The sequence below is a fragment of the Pseudoliparis swirei genome, chromosome 8, assembly GCF_029220125.1.
Source record: "Pseudoliparis swirei isolate HS2019 ecotype Mariana Trench chromosome 8, NWPU_hadal_v1, whole genome shotgun sequence".
Taxonomy (NCBI): domain Eukaryota; kingdom Metazoa; phylum Chordata; class Actinopteri; order Perciformes; family Liparidae; genus Pseudoliparis; species Pseudoliparis swirei.
The window spans coordinates 19,117,461-19,137,376 of record NC_079395.1 but is presented as its reverse complement, the minus strand read 5'-3'; the positions used below and the strand labels follow the sequence as shown (position 1 = coordinate 19,137,376).

The 19,916-nt window shown below is 42.0% G+C and overlaps 1 protein-coding gene across 1 annotated transcript in view; it reads left to right on the top strand.

The window, feature by feature from the left end:
* Positions 1-19,916, top strand: part of slc6a9 (solute carrier family 6 member 9) — a 104,642-nt gene that overhangs the window by 5,259 nt on the left and 79,467 nt on the right. Inside the window, exons 2-3 of the mRNA XM_056421885.1 lie at positions 8,798-8,849; positions 10,008-10,252. The gene's annotated coding sequence lies outside the window, so the exon portion shown is untranslated. The remainder of the gene's footprint in view (positions 1-8,797; positions 8,850-10,007; positions 10,253-19,916) is intronic.

Sequence of the window (19,916 nt, the reverse complement as noted above, 5' to 3'; positions counted from 1 at the left end):
AGAGCACACTTGTTCCCGCCTCCAAGCCCCCTCCACCGCCCCAGTTCTTTGAAGGGGGTGACGTTTACAAGGTCCGTAAGCTACTGGAGGTCCGTAATAGGGAGAGGGGCAAGCAATTCCTGGTAGACTGGAAGGGTTACGGTCCTGAGGCTAGAAGCTGGATAGCTGCTTCATTTATCGAGACAAGACTCTTATCCACGACTTTTACAATCAGCCTGGGCCATCAGGAGTTGGCCCTAGAGGGGTACTGTTGTGCACCGACAGATATGCTAGAGAGGTTCATGTCATTTATGTTCGCTTTCTCTCATTCCAGGCTTCCTGATTGTTTTCACCTGTCATCACACCTGTCTCCTATGCTCATCAGTGTCAGCCCGCCCCTGATTGGTCCCACCTGTGTCTTGTTACCATGTGCTTAAATTCCCCTGTCTCCCAGTGTTCCTTGTCAGTCTGCCTGGTCTTTTGCCATGATCAGGTCGGGTTATGTTGTGCTCTTGAAAAGTTTTTGATCCCTCACTACGTGAGCGCTTTCATTTTGTTCACTGCAGAACCGAAAAATAAAGTACTTACAAATACTTTATCTCTGTCTCCCGGGTCGTGCAATTGGGTCCTACTTCCTAAGTGTCTGAGCTCGTAACACTATACGCTGGTGTAGTGGCTAGCACTGTCGCCTCAAAGCCAGAGGGCCGTGGGTTCAATTCCCAGTCGGGGCGTTCCTTCTGTGTGGAGTTTGCATATTTTGTTAGTTAGTTTATATTTTGAGTTGGACAAACATAAATTAATTTAATTTAATGAATATCGTTATTTTATTTTAGATGTATTTGATACAAATGAGTTGGACTAACTTAATTACATTGTATTGCACTGATGTGCTAAATTTGAGTTGGAGTTGCATACAATTTTTGGATGGAAAACCTGCCAATAATTTAATTGAGTTCATCCAATGAGTCATTTCTTTGAGTGCACGGGGATGCGGACTGTTGTAAAGCCGTTATTTTATCTCAGCTGGGGAGGAAACACGTTTTTGAAAGAAGAAGAGGGGGTAGTCGGGAGTTTAGTTGTTCCGTGTTGACATGTTCTGCTTTGAAGTGTTCCTGTATCAATAGTGTAGTTATAGCCAGATTCACCACTACACTTCCTTTGTAGTTTACATAAAATACTAGCATGGTATTCATTATATATATATCAGTGGCGGTGCGTCCATAGAGGGCGCTAGGGCGCCGCCCCTCTTAAAATTTTGAGATGAAAAAAAAAAAAAAAAAAAAATACATCCTGTCAAAAAACATTATATGCCAAATCATTTAAATAGTAAATATACCGCGTTGACGTGCTAAATGTGTGTGGGAGACCGTCAGCCTGTCAACAACCACTTAAGTTAATGTGAAAAAATTAGTGCTGTGAAAAATAACTCAGTTAATTCAATTACAGGTTTAACTAGTTTTTTTTTTTTTACGCATTTAACGGATGCGCAGAATGAGCTTCCAATCTGTCTGTTGTTGGTCGTCGGGACGAAAAAAAAGTCACTTGCAAAATGAGCTTCCAATACACCACTTCAATCTGAACTCTGTCCGCTCTCATGCAGACGGTCGTGCTGTTCATCGGTAATGATCCTTCCGCAGGTTCACCTCCGGAAACCTTGTTACGACTTTTACTTCCTGTAGATCAGGGGTCTCAACACGTCGATCGCGACCTGCCAGTCGATCGCGGCGTAGTGTCGGTAGATCGCATGACATTAAAAAGATTGGCCCGCCCCCTGACATGTTCTCTATAGCACGTCTTTGTTCTTTTATTAAACTAAACGTCTGTTGTTGATCGTGTCTCCACAGCAGCATGTCATTTCTGTCTCTTCGCGTTGCGTTAACACTTATCGATCTCCGTCTCGCGCGCCACAGAGCTCCGTGCGCGCGCATCGGGACCGAGCAAAAACAAAGTCACTTGTCAATCTGTCCACCTTTAGATTGTATCATGGTGGAGTTAATGGTTGACAAACAAGAGAAAAATGCTCTGTTTAACCCTCCTGTTACCTTTACATTTACGAACAATTTGACCCCAGCAATTAAAACCTCCAGAAAATTATTAGAATTAATATTGCTTCCCAAGTTTAAGTGTGAGGTACTTTATGTTTGTTTGTTGACTACCTAAATAGCCCTTTAAATAAATAAAAAAGTTGATATTTCTGATATGTTTGACACAGTGAAAAACAGCCTGGGGTCAAATTGACCCCAAAGAACACCGACATTAAACATTGAATGGGGTCAAATTGACCCGAAAGGTAACAGGAGGGTTAAACATTCTGTTTAGGATGAAGATGTATTCATGTTCCATATGGAAGAAAACTGCTAAATAACTGCTGAGTTGCAGCACCATTGTATAGAAGAATGTATAAATGTATATATCCGTCTTTTGTCATAAATCTCTATGTTCTCACAAAATATACCGAGAATATCGGTAATATGTGATTAATCATGATTAATCCACAAAAACCTGTGATTAATCCGATTAAAAATAGTAATCGTTTCACAGCCCTAGAAAAAATATAATATATCGCCACTCATTATCACGGCGAGAAGCCCCTCCCCATTTTCGGGACACCGGCCAAACGTGTGTGTGCGGGAGCGACCAAACATTTCAGTCGTTTCGGCAAGGACGGTTTCTCATTGGCGGATGAAACGTGAATCTTGGGGCACAAAAATGTGCGCTCATTGACATCGTTTTATTATTTCACGTGATTGGACTATTCGGCAGATCAGAGACCGGTATCGTTCCCTCAGCCAGAGAGCTCCACGGAGCTACGGGAGCAGGCTGCTAACCGGAGCTGTCAGCTGGAGCTCAGTGAGTAATGCGCTGTCTAGTTTCTCCTGTCTGTCGTTCTAGCTAAGAGCTAACTCGCTAACAGCATGAAGCTAACCCTGGTTGCAGAGCAGAGCAGCAGAAGGAGACCGAACTGGCATCAAAAACACAACGAAGAAGTTCTGAAAAACAGACACATTCCCTCAAGAATAATGGAAACAGGCTGGTTACAGACATGATTGACTTTAACCAGAGAGTTATTGAGACGTTTGCCAACTTTAAAGAGAGGAGGCTACTTTTCTTTACAGTAGTGGGTCTACTCTGTCACCCAATGTAACATGTGATCTCTTTCTGACTCTATTCTGCTCTGAACCTCTTTCATGTGAGGGTGAAACTCTTTTATTTTGCAAACCTCTGAAACCCAACCCAATGTTTCTTAAAGCATTCTGCTCTGAACCTCTCATGCCCAAAGTTACAGTGTGTTGATAGTTGTTATTGGACAGTGTTGACCACGGTGTTTTCTTTAAATAAAGCTTTGTTTTTTACAATATTCTACTCAAAACCTCTTTTCTTCTCATTGTTGAGTGCTATTTAAACTGCGCCCACCCCAAAAAAAATGTCACTAGCCGCCACTGATATACAGGACTGTCTCAGAAAATTAGAATATTGTGATAAAGTTCTTTATTTTCTGTAATGCAATTAAAAAAACAAAAATGTCATGCATTCTGGATTCATTACAAATCAACTGAAATATTGCAAGCCTTTTATTCTTTTAATATTGCTGATTATGGCTTACAGCTTAAGAAAACTCTAAAATCCTATCTCATAAAATTTTAATATTTCCTCAGACCAAGTAAAAAAAAAGATTTATAACAGCTGAGTGTTTGTCAAGGCTCAGGAAACCCTTGCAGGTGTTTCGAGTTAATTAGACAATTCAAGTGATTTGTTTAATACCCTACTAGTATACTTTTTCATGATATTCTAATATTTAGAGATAGGATATTTGAGTTTTCTTAAGCTGTAAACCATAATCAGCAATAAATCAGAATAAAAGGCTTGCAATATTTCAGTTGATTTGTAATGGATCCAGAATGCATGACGTTTTTGTTTTTTTAATTGCATTACAGAAAATAAAGAACTTCATCACAATATTCTAATTTTCTGAGACAGTCCTGTATATATATATATATATATATATTAGGGCTGTGAAACGATTAAAAATTGTAATCAAATTAATCACAGGTTTCTGTGGATTAATCATGATTAATCACATATTACCGATATTCTCGGTATATTTTTGTGAGAACATAAAGATTTATGACAAAAGACGGATATATAGGATATAAGTGACTTTTTTTCGTCCCGATGTGCGCGCACACGCCGGCATCGGAGCTCTGCGGCGCGCGAGACGGAGATCGGAGTAGTGTTAACGCGACACGTAGAGACAGAATGACATGCTGCTGGTTAGAGACGACCAACAACAGACATATTGGAAGCTCATTCTGCGCATGCGTTAAATGCGTAATTTTTTAAAAACTAATTAATCCTGTAATTTAATCATAACGCGTTAACGCGTTATTTTTCACAGCACTAATATATATGTATATACACACTTTTATTTTGTATGAATTTGTAATATTTGTATTATTAATGTTTTGCGTTAATATTATTAATAATAATCATTCTAATAATAACAACTAACTATGTTATTATACTTTTGAGGACTATTATATTTGAAAGTGTAAAATATCTGATACAAATTATTGCATTAATTTCCCTTTGAGAAATACCTCTCAAATGTCTAAAGGTACTTTTAGACCAATCTCCCCCCCCCCCCACACACACACAGTGTCTGAAGGACTCTTGACTACAAGCCAGAGTATATGCTTCTCACAAGCTGAACTGCGTCTTCCAGCTGCACGCTATCTCGTAACCCCACCCACCCCCACCCCCACCCATCCCCACCCCCACCCCTGCAGGCACACTCCTCTTCGAGCCAAGATGTCAAGTCCAGGTCTCAGGCCTCGGCAGGTGCGGCGGGTTCAGTTTCTGTTAGAAAGATGTCGCTGCCGACTTCTCACCAACATCGAGTCAGAATAACAGCGCATCTTTTAGTTTCTTCTTTTGAAATGTCTGCATACAGTTGCATTCACAGTTCATTTACATCTAAGATAACATACTAATGAATTACCACAGCCGATACATCGGCCAATATTTTTAGTATTAACGCATATATATATATATATATATTTATATATATATTTATATATAAATATATATATATATTAGGGATGCACCGATCTGAACCGAGTGCCCGTTCTAGTTTTAATTTCTGTATCCGTCTCAGTGACACACACATGCTCTGGGCCACTTTCAAATCTTTGGATGTCTTCGCCAACAGGCTCTGTAGGTTTGCTTGTCTTGCTGCTGACAATGTGAACGCATTGGAGTCAAGGAAAGCTCTCACTTCATGGGTGGTGTGTATTATAGTCTGATGTTCCATCGTCATGTGTGCAGTTTCTGATAGAGCCTTCCCTATAGCTGTCTAATTTCTGACACAATAGGGTGTCATACTTCTATATTGTCTAATTTCTGACTACAGAATTTACAAATCCATTCTTTTCATCAAGATCCAAATGAAATGGTTGAACCTAGTCTGGTTTAGGTACTGGACTAATAGGTGTGTTCCACGGGGACCTCGTTCTTTCCAACACACCTGCTTTTAGCAACCCATCTATTGTGTTAGCTGTCCTTAACACTTGTTCTTGTTTGAGAGGGTATCGGGGTCTGTAGACAGGTTCAATGCCAGGATTCAGAGTTATGATCATCGGAGTCACAGGGATGAGACCAACATCAACGCCCCCTTTGGTCCAAAAGGTGTCTGGAAATGAATCCAGCATCTTCCCTGTGTCTGAGTGAGCAGTGTTATCTCTACCATGGGTTTTACTGAGCATATGTTCCTCCGTAATTAGGTTAACGACTGATATCTATTCTTATCAAATAAACCAAAACAAATATATATATATATATACTGTATATATATTTATATATATATATAATATATACAGTATATATATATAATATACACTACCGTTCAAAAGTTTGGGGTCACTTAGAAATGTCTTTATTTTTCAAAGAAAAGCACTGTTTTTTCAATAAAGATAACATTAATCAAAAATACACTCTATACATTGTTAATGTGGTAAATGACTATTCTAGGTGGAAACGTCTGGTTTCTAATGAAATATCTCCATAGGGGTATAGAGGCCCATTTCCATCAACTATCACTCCAGTGTTCTAATGGTACATTGTGTTTGCTAATCGCCTTAGAAGACTAATGTCTGATTAGAAAACCCTTGTGACATTATGTCAGCACAGCTGAAAACAGTTATGCTGGTGATATAAGCTATACGACTGGCCTTCCTTTGAGCTTGATGTTTCAAGAACAAAATTAATACTTCAAATTAGTTAGGCCTTTGTATTCCTCTCGGAACATAGGCCATTGATGAATTGTTTCCACCCTCGTCTGTCCTGAGCCATCCTCTCCAGCTGTTTCCACGTCAGCCCCTTCTTCTTGAATTCCTGCTCTGTGCTCCTTCTCCAGGTGTTTTTGGGTCGTCCTCTACCCCGTTTGCCTTGTGGGTTCCATGTCAGTGCCTGTTTTGTTATTGCTGTTGTGTTTCTTCGTAGTGTGTGTCCAATCCAGCTCCATTTTCTCCTTAACAGCTGTATATCTACTGTTTCTTGTTTTGTGCATTCCCATAAGTTGATGTTGCTAATTGTGTTTGGCCAGAAGACTCCAAGGATGCGTCTTAGACAGTGGTTTATGAAGGTTTGTAGTTTGTTTGTGATGTTATTGGTAGTTCTCCAGGTTTCGGAGCCATAGAGCAGCACGGTTTTGACGTTGGAGTTGAAGATTTGAAGCTTCGTCTTGAGGGAGATGTTTTTACTTTTCCAAATTTTGTTTAAGATATTAAATGCTGTTCTTGCTTTCCCAATTCTTGTCTTCACGTCATCCTCTGTCCCACCATCAACAGCTATCACACTTCCCAGGTAGGTGAATTTGTTGACATCTTCCAGCGTCTGGTCCCCGATGGTTATTGGGTCCGTGTTCTTGGTGTTTATCCGCATTACTTTGGTTTTTGGTCCATTTATTTTGAGTCCAAGTCCAGCTGCCGTTTTTTCTAGCAGTTCGGATTTGTCCTGCATCTGTTGGTGGCTATGGGAGAGTAGTGCGATGTCATCCGCAAAGTCGAGGTCCTCCAGATGTTCTGTTAGACTCCACTGGATGCCAGTCTTTTTATTGTGGGTTGATTGGACCATGATCCAGTCAATGCACAGAAGGAAGAGGAAAGGGGAAAGCAGGCAGCCCTGTTTCACGCCAGTGAGTATTTTGAATTTTTCTTGTGCGCATCCCTGGAAGAGTACGTTGCATTGCATGTCCCAGTACATGTTCTTAATGATGTTGGTATACTTTGGGGGGATTCCATAGTGTGCCATGAGTTTCCATAGCATTTCACGGTCTACACTGTCAAATGCCTTTTCAAAGTCTATGAAATTGACATGAACAGGTGTTCGCCATTCTATAGACTGCTCAATGATGATCCTGAGGCTAGCAATTTGGTCGGTGCACGATCTTTTATTTCTGAAACCAGCTTGGTTTTCTCTCAGTTCATCATCAACCCCCTTACGCAGTCTCTACTTCAAATATTAATCATTATTTCTAACCTTGTCAATGTCTTGACTATATTTTCTATTCAATTTTCAATTCATTTGATAAATAAAAGTGAGTTCTCATGGAAGACACGAAATTGTCTGGATGACCCCAAACTTTTGAACGGTAGTGTACAGTATATAGCTGTCAGCTATCAGTTCTGGGCACCTCTAAGGGAATTGGTGCTGACCCGGGGGCCTGATGCTAAGAGCCATTGTTTAGTGGTGCATGCTGGGTGTCGGGTGTTTGGGGATATGTGTCGTGCTTTTGGGGTGGCGGACAGACATTGTGGCGGACCTGACCCGGTCCTCCCCCTCCCCCATCATTTTGCTGTTGTGGTCATCAGTCATCACGGGCGACTGCTTTGCTTCTGTTTTAGTCTGGTTTGTTTTCTCCCTGATATCTTTCAACTGTGCTTTCGCTAACTGTGTCTGGAGGTGACTCCGTTCCACAGCTTCTGCGTGTCTTTCGTTATTATGTCCGTCCACAAAGTGAGTGACTTGGGCCTGCCAGTCTTCAGGTCTTAATGTCCTCAGACCCACTATCTCTTTTAGTTTGTCTTTTCCTGTGTCTGGGAGTGAGCCTTGAATTGCTCCTCGGCGGAGGAGCTCAGTGTGTGTGTGCTTGCTGGGTCTGCCCCATCTGTAGTCTTTGCTTTATTTTTCAACTATTTATAGCTTTGGTGTGCTTGTGGCTGTCTCATCTCTTTCAATACCAGAGGAATGCAATGAAATCTCATCTGCACATTTTTCAATGCGGTGTTTTTTTCAATCTCATAATCTGAATGTCGTGTCTAAAATAATAATTTGAAGTTACTTTTCGGCCTGCTTTAATGGCATCTGCATGGGTAATTATCTTACCAAACTGCACTCATTCCACTCAAAACACATCTGGTGTCTGAGAAACCGTTCTGCTCGTTGAGTTTGACCCGTCAGTGGGAGTGGAGGCTACAAGAGGTCAGGAGTGGCGAGTTTAGACCCTTTTCTTGCTTTGAAAATGTGGGTCTCTCTTACTCCCTCCGTCCATGTTTCATCACATTCCTCACTCTCGCTCTCTCTCTCTCACATACACACACGCACACACACCCTAAGTCCTATTTGTGCCTGTGTCTTTGTAAAGGCTCACTTTATTTGTCTTCTACTTAGAGTCTTACAAGAATAATGATACGTCACTCATAAGTATAAGAGTGTCATCAGTCCACTGACTTCTCTGTTCACTGCGGCACACAAACCTGCTACAGTTCTCTTTCTGTTGTCCCCCCCCCCCCCCCTTTTTTTTTTCTTCCTATTTTATCAGCCAAGAAACACGCGTGCATGCAGCCGCAACCGTGACCCAAATCCACCGGACGGTGAGTTGACTCGCCGTTTGCGATTTTGCTCAGTGTTTAACTGAATCACTTCTTCATTACGTTAATTATTTTATTACTCTTTATTTATTCAGACTTTATTTATTCTTTATGTTTATGGTATAACGCACACACCAGTGCCTTCAACAGAACATTCCCAAGATGCTCGTTGGTTTATATATATCTATATTAACAGTTGATTGAGAAGCTTCTACTACAAATGAGTTGTATGGCGCTCAGTCACTGGGGCTCTACACCAGTTCACACATTTGTTTTAGACCACCTTTACTCTCAGTACCTCATCTCAATTCCCCACGATTCACTCCACACACGAACACTGACCGTGTTTACATGCATTCGAATAACTGGCTTAGTCGGACTGAAATCGAATTATCCGTTTAATGTAAACACCTTTGTTCGACTATGTGTGGTCCGACTACGAACCGATTAACACCCCTGGATAACTCGATCCGATCCGGTTGATAATTCGACTATCGCGGCATGTAACGGTGAATTGGATTAGGAACTGGACTTTGCGTCTTTGCGCATGCTTGAGATCCCGCCGCCCTCCCCCCCTCCCTCCCTCCCATGTCGTGACCCGGAAGTCGAAAGAGACGATAAGTTGTCACTGCCGGGAGCCTGGCCGGCAGAAAACAAACAAACAACGCCAATAGCGCCATTTGCATTCGCTGTACTCCTATTAACATCATGCAAGAATAGTAGAGGGATGTAGCTTCGCCTTGCTCTCTGTTCGCCATCTTTCTCGAAATGTTGATGTTGTTGTTGTTGGTTGTTGGTGGTGAAGAGGTCAAGCGGAAATGGCTGTATCACCACGAGTTGTAATGAAAACAGCGCCACCTATCGTATCGGATATGACATGCTTTCGGCCAATGATTCGAATTACTCACTGCCATGTATATTGGGATAATAGCAGATCCCCCAAAAGATAGCATAGTCCGACTAAAGCAAGATTCGAATTATACCATCATGTAAACGCACTGACTGTTCTGTGGAGTTCTCAGATAATTTTCATGTCTGGTACGCACAGAGATAGTTAGTTTCTATATGCCTGAATACAGTGGAAACCACCTCCTTTTATGAAAAATAACAAAACTGTCCCTGTGTCCTTATTTCCTAACCGTCGTACCTCGCCTCTCACAGTAATCCTATCTGACTGACAGTTCACGGAGTTCCTGCTCAGTGACTTCAGTACCAGAGAATCTACATTCCCCACGGATTTCAAGCTGGATTCCTAAGACTCCGGGGGATTCTAAACCCCTCATTCTAACTACACCCGATGTTATCCCCTATCTGCCCTGGATGGACTGGCGGCCTGTCCAGGGTGTCCCCTGCCTTCGCCTTATGTCAGCTGGGATCGGCTCCAGCGCCCCGCGACCCAAATGAGGGTAAGCGGTATTGGATAATGGAATGGAATATTCCCTAACTATGGACACTTATTTCCTTACCCTAATGTGTACAAATGTGCTTTCAACTTAACCAGTGACCAACATGTTTTTATATTTTTAACAATTCTAATGGTGTGTTCACACCGGATGCGTCAAAATTTCGACGCGCGTCGAGATTACATGCAAAGTCAATGCACAGCTACGTAGAAGCTGCGTAGCTGCGTATTTTCCAGCGAGCATCGCGTCAGACGCGTTTGAAGCAGCACGAACAGAGCGTTTTCCGCGGGGCGAACAGAGCGAACAGACGCAGCTTGTTGACGCGCGAGTTGAAATTTCCCAACTCCGGCAGCAAAAACGCGTGAGTCATAGTTGCGTCAGCCAATCAGCGTTGAGCAGCTCCGCTCGTCATCGTCCTGCCGGTTGAGAAAATGGAGGAAAAGATTATTGTCGCCGTTTGTGGGCACCCCGAACTTTATGACACAACTCTTTTTACTTACCGAAACCGTAGCTATAAAGATGAAGCATGGAAGAAGGTCGGAGAAGCCGTGGGACTACCTGGTACGTTTTGAATGTATGTATTTGCTTTTATTCTAGCTATTTGTTGTACTTTACTATCAACCAACCGCCGGCATATGTGTTTCATGGCAGAGGAGATCTGCCGCCGTAGGTGGAAAAGTCTCAGAGACACGTATCAAAGAGAGAAGAAGAGAGAGAGCAGCGAGAAGCGCAGGCAGAGTGCAGCTCAGTCCACTAAAAAGTGGAAGTACTCTGCGGTCCTGTCGTTCCTCGACTCATTTATTACTCCGCCCCCGACGCGTCGCGACGCGTCCGGTGTGAACACACCATTCGATCAGAGATGAATCTCAGCAATGACAACTATATTTTTTAGAGGTTTCCAATAACAGACTTCGAACAAAAGGTTGTCTGCTCACCTATTTTTTAAAAGTGGGTACCCATTTGTCAAAGTGGCATCACCGCCAGTCCTTACGGTTGGGGCCCGGAAAAAGTATTACAGCATTAATAACAACATGCGGGATTGTTTAACTTTCATTTGAACCGAAGTAAAGAACGGCGGTGGTCGGTTATTTTATTTTGGGGTTGAAATTATTACTTTCAGAAGTTGAGTAATCAGCAATGAGGAAGGTCCTCTGCAGAGACAGCTGTGGGGAAGTGCATTTGTACAGGGGGCTTACATTCAATTCAATTCAGTTTATTTTATATAGCCCAACATCACAAATTAGAAATCTGCCTCAAAGGGCTCTACAATCTGTACACATAAAACATCCCTGACCTTTGACCTCACATCGGATCAGGAAAAACCACCAAAAAATAGAAATAAAACCTTTCACAGGGAAAAAAGTGAAGAAACCTTCAGGAGAGCAACAAAGGAGGATCCCTTTCCAGGATGGACAGAAGAATAGATGTCACATTCAATGAGTATGACAGAGTGTATGAATAGTTGGTAGTAGTCATGGACCACGATCCAGACCTCCATGATCTATCAGGCAGATGGAGGTAGAGAGGAGGAGTGGGCGGAGCATCAACAGGGCCATGGCATCAGACCCAGCCAGGTCCAATGAGACGTGAAGTCAAAAGGACTCCGGGGAGAAAGCAGAGTTAGTAATGTGTGATGGAGAGATGACAATTCATCCATAAGGTGAGAAAAAAGAGGAGATAGGTGCTCAGCGTATCCTGAAACGTCCCCCAGCAGCTATAAGCCTATAAACTTGGCGTCATCATCAGTTCAAAGTTGGAGGTATAGACTCTGAGACAGTGGAGTGGCTCAGAATGTGGAAGCTCATCGCCACCTCAAGGAGACAATTACGTGATTGGCCTCTGCAGTGGGTCGTTTGTATTCTCCTCAATTCGATTCTACAACTTGTCATCCAACAAGAAAGAAAATACAGCCAAAAGTTGAGGAAAGCTATGCTAAGCAATATTTGTGTGCACAAAAATATCCGATTACTACTTGACATGCTTAAGATGACACTTGTATTGTCGTCGACAACGCAACCAATCAGGAGCGTTTTGACTGCTTCTGACAATAATCCCACGGGCCGGCCTTCCCAGTGTGGGAGATAAACATGACGTAATAAAACATGACGTAATAAATATGACGGAATAAATATGACGTAATAAACATGACGTAATAAACATGACGTAATAAATATGACGTAATAAACATGACGTAATAAATATGACGTAATAAAATGATACGGCCGGCATAAAGTGCATACAAATACAACTCACCATTACGCCGAATGAGTGGCAGCCCTGAGCTTGTTTACCTGCAACGAGCAGCTCGGTCCCTGTAGTGGCATTCCGTCTAGTTCTGGGGCTTCTGTACCACACTTTTGAGATCAGTCTTAAAAGCTATTAATCGGCACGCGAGTGAGACAAGTAGTTCTTCATACAAAATGATGTTTCCTAAAAAACGTATAGTTACATGTTCACACGGTCAAAAACTATGTCGCTTCCAACAACTCTGAGCTCAAACACGACTGACAGTCCAACACACAGCTGTTATACTGACGTGACGTCATCTGATTGGAAGCTTACATTCTGACAAATTATTCATCTTTTAAATACAATACTAAATTATATATGTTAACATAAACATTCTTTCAAATCATAATAAAAAGATTTATCTTCAGTTACCTTTTTAAATCTTTTTAAACTAAGTTATTATAACAAATTAAATCATGCATTTGGCTCTTACAGTCCCGTCTCGGGGCGATGAGAGACAACGACACCCGACGTGAGTTTGTGTCCGTTCTGCTCCCTCACTTAGTTCTGGGCGCCGTCGCTGCAGAAACGGCGCTTCACAAAGACGACGTTGGAAAAGGAAGCAGGGTTTTCACAGCTGTCGTTGGCGATCTGGGGATATTCTGCTTTGCTTTTGATCCAGAACAGCGGCAGCGTTGTTGTGTGTGAACCTCTCAAAGTGCTTTAACACGACATGACATCATTCACCCATTCACACACTGCCCGTCAATATTAAGTCGAACATTTAGCTGCCAGGTGTTTTTCTTAAATGTTGGTGAAAAACCACAACAAAGCTGAAAAAAACCAGTGAATATATTGGACTTTATATATGTCACATGAACCAAATATGTGTGTCCGTCCACCTCCCTGAACTGCACGCCCTCTGTTGTTTTTTTGTTTGTTGCGTTCCCACTTACAAAAGCACTCAATCCAATACCTGAGTTGTCAAAGACGAGTCGAGGATACTGAAATGCAAACTGTCACGTCAAAAAGAAAAAAGTATAATTAACAAAGGAGTCTGTTGCATTTGTATCACACGTATTTTTTTGGATGGAACTTTCCCACGGCTTGCATCAAACAGCTTCCCAGAGTTATTTCATCAGATGACAATGTCAGATAGCATTGAGGAAGAAGAAAGGATACGAGCACTGATACCAATTCGCTGGAGAGGTCTTTGTGCTTGATCGCCAGGTGTGTTGGTGCCTTCTGTTTTATCCCCATTTGTGAGTGCAGAGAGGAGACAGGAACAGGATGGATCGACATGCCGCGACCACTAGGGGGTCCCATGGTCTCGTCGGGCTTGGGGAACAGCTTGGTGTTTATTGAGGAGTGCAGCAGCTCGGTGTCAACGTCTGAAAACAGGATGTTTCAGGCATGTACTGTCAGGTGGGCTTTAGTAGACAACAACGTGAGAGGAATCACTGACACACACACACACACACACACACCCTGACCTGACTGCAAAATAAACTGAATATAGTCGGTAGATTGCAAGGCGGACAAAGGGTCTATAAAAATAGATTAATGAACACGGGTCATGGAAAACCTGGAAGAGTCATGGAATTTTAAAATGTTCTGGTCAGGAAAAAGTCCTTGAAAAAATTGTAATTCCAAAAGTTTTGGAAAAGTCATGGAAATTCATATATTCACGTGTGAGTTTTAAATAATTAATATGTTTTTTAAAAGAAAGATGCTCAAAATATAAGCCTACGCTCTTATACTCGCGGCGCAAGTTTAGGGTTAGGGTTGAACAATTGTTTGATTAAAAGAATAAACATTTATAGAGATGTTTATTTTTTAATCAAACTATTCTCTCTCATGTGTCATTTAAGGTTATATACTGTATGCTTTGCAATTCTCATTATTAGTCTAAATATTACATTTTCTTAATCTTTTATGTCTACACTGAGATTTCACAAAGTTTTTAGCCATGGAAATTTGGTTTAATATCCTGGAAAATTCCTGGAAAAGTCCTGGGAATCCATTGGTCAACTTGTGTATGAACCCTGTAAACCATAACTGTAAGAACATAGGAAAAAAAGATTTAAAGATTGGTACAAAATACAGTTTCAGTGTAGTGCAGTTGCCCCATAACCTGAAGCCATGGGGCAACAACACAGGAATGTCCCTCTGGAGTCCTTGTGACTTCACGTCTCATAGGGTCCATTGGACCTGGCTGGGTCTGATGCTATGGCCCTGCTGATGCCCCGCCCACTCCTCCTCTCTACCTCCATCTGCCTGATGGATCATGGAGGTCTGGATCAGGGTCCATGACTACTAACAACTATCCATACACTCTGTCATACTCATTGAATGTGTTGTTACTCTGTAATGATTCCTTCTGGTCACATGACATCTATTGTTCTGTCCATCCTGGGGGGGGGATCCTCCTCTGTTGTTCTCCTGAAGGTTTCTTCCCTTTTTTCCTGATCCGATGTGAGGTCAAAGGTCAGGGATGTCGTATGTGTACAGATTTTAAAGCCCTCTGAGGAAAATTTGTAATTTGTGATTATGGGCTATTGAAAATAAACTGAAGTAAACGGGAACCTCCCCCAAACGGCCCGGAATCTCTTTGTTGAAGCGAGTAAGTGTTGCACCCTTAACATGAACTCTTGAATAACACTTCGTTCTTCTGTTTAGAAACATTTATTATACACATTCCTGGTTAAGGCGAGCATACACTGTGGCCGTTTATTAATGCCAAGTACAGACTTGTGTACTTTTGGAGTTTGGTCTTGGGAGTCCAGACTCCAAAGGACGGAGGACGGTCTTTCTGCGATTGGAACAGCAGCTGACTTGATGACATCACCACATCAGCTGCTCTTGCTCATGAGTTTACTCCAATTAATCCCTGTAAATTATGTTTTGCAGTCAAAACAAAATATGACAATTGTTATGACAATTATTGTGTGAAAAATAAAAACATATATATATATATTGTTTATAAATATCAAACGTAAAAAGAGACCGCTATAGTCAACGTTATAAAATATTAAGTTATTCTGGGTTGTTCTAAATGTACCTTTAGACATTTGAGAGGTATTTCTCAAAGGGAAATGAATGCAATAATTTTTTTCAAATTGAATAGTCCTCAAAAGTATAATTGCATAGTTGTTTGTATTAGAATGATTAATAATAATATTAATGCAAAACATAAATAATACAAATATTACAAATTCATACAAAATAAATGTGTATATATACTTATATATATATATAGTATGGGTGTGGATTGTTAAACTAAAGATATACATATTTTTTGCCTTTATCCGGGTGTTTTGACCGTGCTTTGCGAGAAGCGGACATTGAATTGGAACATGTACTCGGGCTGCGACTGATGACATGTAACGAGTCCACGAGGACACAAGTACATGAAGTACAGACAAGAACGCTGATTGGTAAACGTTGCATGTGTTTTCTTCAGCCGGGCTTATCGCACCTGCCCTTCACACACCCGTCTCTTAAAGAGACAGCGCTCTCTTCCAAAGGGACAACGAGCACTTTCCTCCCTTCACAGTTAGTATGTGCACCTCACATGAATTACCTTAAACACAAATCATAAGAAATGGATACCGTTGAATTACACCAGTAAGATATATGAAATAACACATTTCAGGGTGCCACATAAGGAACAGGATCTTCTCCCTCACGCACAAGTAAAAACCGTGAGATCTCCCCGTCACCCATTCATCATTACCCCTGTTAGTTGCACCTGTGCCCCATATATAACCTACCTGCCACACAACTACGCACTGCCTACCCATGGTCAACCTGAGATAGGCTCCACACTCAAACATATAATGACATAACTAATGGCTCCTACACACCGGCCCCTAATTGGGAAAGTATATGCGCAATTCCGCGTGATCCAATGTTATGTCATGACCTTTACACTGCTTCTTGAAGCAGAAAAAAGGTCATGACATAACATTGAGAGGAAAAAAAAAAGTAAATCAGACTTGTTTTGTTTTTATGAGTCTTTTTTTATTCATGTAATTGCGCATACCTTCCCAATTAGGGGCCGGAGGGAGACCAGGAAAATCCGTTAATACAACTTTATATAAGGTACTTCAAGTGCGTACGAAATGTGCATCTCAATTGTATTCTGTCTTCTACTGCAGATGAAAACATTGCGGCACTACATTTACCCGACGCAGCGTTGTTACTGGTCACCTTGCAGAATAGATTTGACCAAATATAAGATAAGATATAAGATAAGATACTCCTTTATTCGTCCCAGAGTGGGGACATCTCAGGATCACAGCAGCGGGTGCACATTAGATTATTAATAAAAATAAAACACAATAACAATCCTAAATACTAATACTAAAACACTAAATATACAGCGGAAACAAAATATACACATAAGACAGTGACAAAAGTGAGTTTCCAGCAGTTTAAAGTGTCCAGGAAAAAAAAGTGCTGAGTGTGCCAAGATCTCCAGCGATCTACTGCAGTGTGTTGTGCAGCCTGACAGCAGCTGAAGGAAGAACTTGTGGTTCCTCTCCCTCAGACACCGGGGAGGAATCAGCCGCTGGCTGAAGGAGCTGTGCAGAGCTGCTAGAGCAGGGGTCAGGAACCTTTTTGACTGGGAGAGCCATAAAAGCCAAATATTTCCAAATATATTTCATTGAGAGCCATATAGTATTTTTAACGTATAATTGTAATGCGACTTCTGGTGCTGCATGATGCTACTGGGGGGGGGGGTGTGCAGGTGACTTTTTCTTTGCTCCGCCCCGATGTGCACACACGCCGGCATCGGAGCTCTGCGGCGCGCGAGACGGAGAGCCGCGAAGTGTTAACGCGACACGTAGAGACAATTGAATTCAATTCAGTTTATTTGTATAGCCCAATTTCACAAATTACAAATTTGTCTCGGAGTGCTTTACAATCTGTACACATAGACATCCCTGCCCCAAAACCTCGCATCGGACCAGGAAAAACTCCCAAATAACCCTTCAGGGGGAAAAAAAGGGAAGAAACCTTCAGGAGAGCAACAGAGGAGGATCCCTCTCCAGGATGGACAGAACAATAGATGTCATGTGTACAGAAGGACAGATTTAGAGTTTAAATACATTCAATGAATATGACAGAGTGTATGAATAGTTCATAGTAGGCTTATTCCACGATGGAGACCTCCACGATCCATCAGGCAGATAGCGGTGGGGAGGCGGAGTGGACGGAGTCTCAACAGTGGGCGGAGTCTCAACAGGATAGTGGCGTCGTCGGTAGCAGGAATTCCACGACCCAGACCTCGATGATCCATCAGGCAGATAGGATCTATGCCGTCTCATAGGGTCGGATGACCCTATTAGACGTGAAGTCAAAAGGACTCCGGGGAGAAAGCAGAGTTAGTAACGTGTGATTGATAGATGAAAATTCATCCCTAAGGAGAGAAAGAAAAAAAAAGAGGAGATAGCTGCTCAGTGCATCCTAAAACGTCCCCCGGCAGCTATAAGCCTATAGCAGCATATCAAGGGGCTGGACCAGGTGAACCTGATTCAGCCCTAACTATAAGCTCTGTCAAAGAGGAAGGTCTTAAGTCTACTCTTAAATGAGGTGACTGTGTCTGCCTCCCGGACTGAAATTGGAAGCTGGTTCCATAAAAGAGGAGCTTGATAACTAAAGGCTCTGGCTCCCATTCTACTTTTTAAGACTCTAGGAACTACAAGTAGTCCCGCATTTAGTGAGCGCAGCTCTCTAGTGGGGCAATATGGTACTACAAGCTCCTTAAGATATGATGGTGAATCACCAATCAAGGCTTTGTACGTTAAGAGAAGAATTTTAAAAGTGATTCTTGATTTTACAGGGAGCCAGTGCAGAGCAGCTAGTGCAGGAGTGATGTGATCTCTTTTCTTAGTTTTAGTGAGAACACGAGCTGCAGCATTCTGGATCAACTGGAGGGACCTAAGAGATTTATTAGAGCAGCCTGATAATAAGGAGTTGCAGTAATCCAGTCTCGAAGTAACGAACGCGTGAACCAATTTTTCTGCATCTTTTTGAGACAAGATGTGCCTGATTTTTGAAATATTACGTAGATGAAAGAATGCAGTCCTTGAGATTTGCTTTACGTGGGAGTTAAAGGACAAGTCCCGATCAAAGATAACGCCAAGATTCTTTACAGTGGTGTTGGATGCTAGGGCAATGCCGTCTACAGAATCCACATCACCAGATAATTGATCTCTGAGGTGCTCAGGGCCGATTAAAATTACTTCGGTTTTGTCTGAATTTAACATCAAGAAGTTGCAGGTCATCCATGTTTTTATGTCTTTAAGACATGCTTGAATTTTACCGAGTTGGTTGCTCTCCTCTGGTTTTATCGATAAATATAGTTGAGTATCATCTGCATAACAATGAAAGTTTATGGAGTGTTTCCTGATAATATTGCCCAAAGGAAGCATGTATAAGGTAAATATAATTGGTCCAAGCACAGAACCTTGTGGAACTCCGTGATTAACGTTGGTGGTCATCGAGGTTTCATCCTTTACAAATACAAATTGAGATCGATCTGATAAATAGGATTTAAACCAAATTAGTGCCGTGCCTGAAATGCCAATCGACTGCTCCAGTCTCTGTAATAGGATGTCATGGTCAATGGTGTCGAATGCAGCACTAAGGTCTAACAAGACCAGTACAGAGATGAGTCCTTTATCTGCTGCCATTAAGAGGTCATTTGTAATTTTCACCAGTGCTGTCTCGGTGCTGTGGTGTTTTCTAAATCCTGACTGAAATTTCTCAAATAAACTATTATGATGTAGAAAGACAGAGTGACATGCTGCTGTAGATACGAGCAATAACAGACGACTGTTTAGTTTAATAAAAGAACAAAGACGTGCTCTTTAAGAAAAGGGACCTTAAATTACTTCTGCTGTAATCTGGCGCGATAGAGAAAATTACAGGGTGGCGGGCGGAGATTTTTTTTTTCTCAACTCAAAATTGTCCGCGAGCCATATGTCGTCACCGGAAGAGCCATATATGGCTCGCGAGCCATAGGTTCCCGACCTCTGTGCTAGAGCGTCATGCATGGGGTGGGAGGTGTGGTTCATCAGGGACGAGAGCTTTGCCGTCATCCTCCCGTCCCCCACCACCTCCACAGTATCCAGAGGACACCCCAGCACGCTGCTGGCCTTCTTCATCAGCTCGTTCAGCCTCTTCCTGTCAGCCGCTGCCATGCTGCTGCTCCAGAAGACCACTCCATAAAAGATGGCAGATGCCACAACAGAGTCAAAGAAGGTCTTCAGGAGTACTCCCTGTGCCCGATAACAAATATAATGCACTATTAATCATGAAACTATCCAGCTTCATAGAACTGAACATAGAACATTAAGAGTTATGAGCATTTACTACTATTCATTTTTCCATGTTTGTGAAAAAATAAATCCTTATTGTTTCTTTCGTC